The 5,647-nt window shown below is 34.0% G+C and overlaps 1 long non-coding RNA gene and 1 pseudogene across 3 annotated transcripts in view; one reads left to right on the forward strand and one right to left on the reverse strand.

The window, feature by feature from the left end:
* Positions 1 to 5,647, reverse strand: part of LOC102018214 — a 52,859-nt pseudogene that overhangs the window by 44,905 nt on the left and 2,307 nt on the right.
* The window catches only part of LOC102018523, a 34,715-nt gene that overhangs the window by 2,219 nt on the left and 26,849 nt on the right, over positions 1 to 5,647 (forward strand). The gene's annotated exons all lie outside the window — the stretch shown is intronic.

The raw sequence follows: 5,647 nt of genomic DNA on the forward strand, positions 1-5,647 counted from the left end.
CGAAATCGTTATACACAGAATGTTAAATATTTCATAGCTTCTCTTCTATAGGAAACCCAAAGTACATATTTCAAAGAGTAAAATAAAAGATTATTTCTATAGGAAACCCAAAGTACATATTTCAAAGAGTAAAATAAAAGATTATTAAAAGAGTAAAGTAAAAGAGTAAAATAAAAGAGTAAAATAAAAAGATAAGGTAAAATAAAAAGAGTAATTATTAAAGAGTAAAATAAAAGACTGATGATAAGAAACATGAAGATGAACTTCGTGGAAATGGGAGGAGGAAATTAAAGGAAATATATTTAGAATACCATACACAGGTTTCTATACTTTGCTTCCAAACATGAGAGAAAGAACCACCAATATTTTACCTAAAAATGTACTTTGCAATAAGAATTTTTAAAACATTTTTCTTTAAATAAGAATGGGAATAACAGTGAGCAAATAATATGATTAGTCTTTCACACTGGTAGTCACTGTGAAATTATTTGAGTGGTCCTAAACAAATCCACTTGCTTCATAGAATGTTTCCCCCTTGGAAACATGTCATCATGGAAGAATAAAAATACACTACACACACATAACACATGAAAGTAATGGTCTATTGCTAGTAGAATATTAAAGGTTCCTGGAACACTCTTTAATATCCCTCAAATCTGATGCTTTGATATTCCTGAAGTGGTTTTCATCTCTATGCATGGTGAATTCTTCGCTATTTTTAAATTTGAACCACCAGGAGAGGTGGCACATGGCTGTAACCCCAGCACTCGAGAGGCTGAGGCAGGAAGGTTGTCATGAGTTTGAGACCAGCGTGGGCTACCAAGTGAGCTCAAGGTCAGCCTGAACTGCACAGCGAGACACTGTCTTAAAAAGAGAATAATAAATACATAAATAAATACATAAATAAAATTTAAACCTAATAGAATATTTTCAAGAAGTTTTCCCTGGAAAACCCCAGTGGAGCCTGTCACTTTCTTGCATGTGCTTCCTTTGTGCCTTATGCAAGTTTTGCTTTTGCATTTTCCCACTCTTTTGTCATATATTGTTCATCCTGTTATACAAAAGTTCCCCCCTATGGGAACAAAATGTTTTTCCACTGGTCCATTTCCACTGTATAGTCTATTGTAATTTCAATAAAAATATATGTTCGATAATTCTTCATTAAATTGAATACCATGAAAGAGAAGATATATAATATCCTTGGTTATACTTTGCTTCCTTCTCTCTATATCCTTTCTGTATTTTTCTCAAGTATAGTTGGCTAGCAATTGCTACAGTGCAGTAGGGGCAGCTAAATGTTACACACTAGATTAGGCACTTTGTGCTCTGGGGCTATCATAGCAAAATATCATAGACTGGTTGGCTTCAACAGTGTAGTTTCAGAGTGTAGAAATATCAGCAAGGTTGGTTTTTCCTGAGTGCCCTTTCTTTGGATTGCAAGTAACTGCCTTCTCAATGTGCCCATATATAGCCTTTTCTCTGTGAGAGTGTGCTCCTCTTATCATAAGGACATTAGTCTCGTTGATTAAGGTCCCATTCTTAAGACTTCACTGACGTTAATTACCTCTTTAAGGTCCCATCTCCAAATAAACCCAAGCCAAGTGTTAAAATGTTAACATAGAAATGTGAGGGAAGAGTACAATTCAGTTCTTAAGAGACACATTGTTCATATATGAATAAATGAAACTATTCCTTCCTTGACATTACCTACCCCACTGTCACCACTAAGGTGATAGAGAGAGGAAGGAAGAGGGTGCCACTGTGCTGATCCTGTTCATACAGGTGAAAAGTAGCTCTATAATTTGAATCATAGAAGAAAAATAAAAGATAAATAAGGTAAGGAAACAATATATATATATACATATTCAGGGTGCAGAGAATGTAGGCTGGTGGAGGGAATATTGTGATGGAAAGGCAGATGGTTTTGTGACTTTGAAACTCAGTATGTATATAATTGAGATTCACCATACTATTTATACACATATAGTATTTTTGTTTGGGTTTTCATGTTCAAAGATGTACAAATAAACACTGCAGGTGATGGAAATACAATATTTCTTGTTTATAGTGGTGGTTTCATGGGTTTCCATATTATCTATTAAAAGTCATTGAATTGTACTTACTAAATGCTTTATAGCTTTTAGATATAAATTATATATAATAAAGTATTCTAACAAAATACTTTGAGAAGAAGGACGGTTGACTATAAACTCAATGAAATATTGATAACTGATTTTACTGTGCTCTACTTTCTAAGCTCTTCTTTTCTTTGTACAAATCTAGGAACTCTAAATATAGAGAAAAGTGTCTCAAATTTCAGTAATGAAAATTATTTAGGACAAAATAAATGAATGCCATTTCAGTGTTGAGGTAGAATTTAATTTATTCATCTAAGCATTAGTACACAGGTAATATGTACTAAGCCTGAGTATTTAGGTACCGTATTTGATCCATACAAAATATAATAAGTTAATTGATTCTAACTTGAAGTATATCCTAATTTCACCCATCTCCACATCAAGTGTTCTAGTGACTCAACATTTGTAGCTGCATCCTTAGCAATGACTAGGAATTTCTACTATGTTATATCTTATCACCATGCACACCCAACTTGAACTCACTTCTTGCTCAGAAGATCTGTTTAAAACCTGCTTAATGGTTTTCAGTTCAGTGGTTTTCAGTAGGCATCAAGCAAAACCAAGTTCCTTATTCATCTTCTAATGTGCTTTATTACCTGACTCAGGCTCTGTCGTGCAGCCTAGTCCACCGTCTGCCTTACTCACTGGACCCTGTCACACTGGTTCATGTTAAGCTCCATGATCATATTAAGATCTTGCTTTCTTTGGGTCTTTTAGTTTACTGTCCCCTTGTCCCAATTTTTATCTTTCATCCTCCCTTTCTTCCCAACATGATCAACTTCTTTGCATTCTTCAAGATGCATTTCAAAGGCCATTCTGTATGAGACAATTCTCCTACCCAGACTCACCTAGTCAGTCCTCTCAGTAATTCATTACAAGAGGATGCTGTTTACTTCCTGAATAATATTTACCCAAATCTTTAATCTGTTTTTATGTGTGTATTCAGTTGCTTGCTTCTCTTCTCCTTCACCTGAATACAAACTCCAACACATGAGTGCCTTGTTCATCACTACCTTTTTAGTTCTAAAGTAAGTGCCCATTGTGGAATAAATAGCCCTTCAGTATTCAGAAAATGATATGACCCGTGGAAAGACCAAGAGCATGAAATACATATTTAATCAATACTATGTGTGCACAAAGCTCTAAATTCTTTTCCTTCATATAACATCTGTCATGATTTTTATGATAATTCATCACAAGCTCTTTTCCTATTATTTTACTTCAATCCCTCAAGAAGTTCAAGAAATCAGAGGGAAACAGAGTGTTTGGAAAAGGTTCAGAAAAACCTAAAACTTCCATGAGGCCATCCACATGCAGCAATGTCTCTGGAGAAGAAGGCGTCTCAGGATTTGGAGAAGTAGAACAAGAGACTGCAAACTAACTTGGAAGTTACACTTTCTTCAGGTTTTAAAATAACAAGTAACTTTAACTTTTTACATTTACTGTATCTAATAAATTTTTCAGTTTTTATCTATTAGGACATATGTGTACTACATGATTATATTCCTTGTGAAGAGTTGATACCTGTCTATCACACACCTCTTCAATTTTTTTCTTTATTTCCTTTGCACACTCCTTCCCCTTTCCTTTCTTCCCTTGATCCCCTTCCCAACTGAAAAATTTATCTAAAATAAGTTTTAATAACATTAATTTAATCACACTTCAATTACATATCCTTCTGATATCTGAAATTACAATATGAACCAATCTATAAAAAACTGAAATTGTCATGTGGTTGAAATTCATAAGGCATATATTTGATAATTTGTATTTCATAGATTCCTAAATACATGTATACTATTTGTATAGGTCCATTTTTTTCTCAAAAAGATCTTTAAAAATTCTCTTCATGATGTCATGTGGAGGCATAGGTTGTTAGGTAAAGTGCATTCTCCAGATAAAGAACTCACTGGATTCATACTGTACCAGTTTGAATTTCTTCAAAACTGTAGATGCTATACACCTGAGAGTGGAGATCTATTCTCTGTGAAGTTTGTAGGAAACACCGAGACGTGTATACTATAATTTGGATTTCTATTGAGTTACTAGTTGTAACTAAAACAAAGTACAATCATCAATCTTATGATCACACCTAATCCTTTGATAGAAAACAAAAAATAACACATTAAAAAAGAAGGCCATGATCTCTTCATAAATACTTTGAGTAATATTTTTAAAAACTTTTTAAGAATCTAAAATAATTAGTTATGTTAATATTTACATTACTTGTATAAAATGCACAGATATACATGTATGTCTGTGTATACATAACTATGTATTACAACATGATTGTAAGTACATGTACATGTGTAGATATTTACACATATAGGAACATATATGTAGATGTCATCAATCACATTATTTTGTACATACTCTTTCCTAACCACCCCCATATATATATATATATATATATACACATATATATATACACACACACATATATATATATATATACACATATATATATATATGCTCTGAAATAAATTCTTGACTATTTTGCGTATTTAAATGTCTGACTGCCTTTCAATGTTATGTTAGAGTATGCGTAACAGGCCATGGGTAGCGGAATTGGAACTCAACAATCAGATCATGAGGCATTTCCTGGTCTGCTTATTGCTCCTCCACTTGGCTGTCACTCGGGCTCCAGTCTAGGACCTCAGTATTTGTTTCTACCTAAGGTAGACCCAACATGAAGCACAGGTACACCTGATTGATCTAATTCCATTCATGAACCTCAAATTATTCATTTTTTCCTAGACTTTGGCTTACTATTTCTAGAATGTTCTCTCCCTGAGGTTGAGAAAGTGTCTTTGCCTGAGACATCTCTTTGTCATAGATTGAACTAATACATGCCTAGGTTTCCCCCTCCCCTTCCATACATAGTCCCAAAATTATGCTCACATCTACTCACACACACACACACACACACAGGCAAACACACACACATGCACAAACACACACACATACACACACACATTACATTGTCTTAGACAGGCATAAGGATTTAATTTCCTAGGATTCAGTTTCCTATTTGTTATTTTCATTTTTTTCTAGCAGTTACTAGCTTAAGAGTCAGACACACAGTAGGACATACAAGACACAGTTGTGGCTCAGGCATAAGCCTCATTGGGCTCACAACCACAGAACCAAAAGTAAGACAGAATATGTCCTATAACTAATTTCAAAATTGAAAGATTTTTTTTAATTTAGAAAAATATTACAGTAAGTAGGAGGCATATGTGTGAAACAGACCTTCTTAGAATTAAAAAAATCTCTTTAACAAGATGATTTATTCAAAAACAGTACACTACATTTGGATAAGGAAAGAAAGAAAGAAAGAAAGAAAGAAAGAAAGAAAGAAAGAAAGAAAGAAAGAAAGAAAGAGAGAGAGAAAGAGAGAGAGAAAGAAAAAAGAAAAGAAAAAAGGAAAGAAAAGGGAGGGGAAGGGAAGGGAGGAGAAGAGGGGAGGGGTGGGGTGGGGCAGGGATAGAGAAGGAAAGGAAAGGAAA

Source organism: Chinchilla lanigera, unplaced genomic scaffold (assembly GCF_000276665.1).
Source record: "Chinchilla lanigera isolate Chin_1 unplaced genomic scaffold, ChiLan1.0 scaffold00033, whole genome shotgun sequence".
NCBI lineage: Eukaryota > Metazoa > Chordata > Mammalia > Rodentia > Chinchillidae > Chinchilla > Chinchilla lanigera.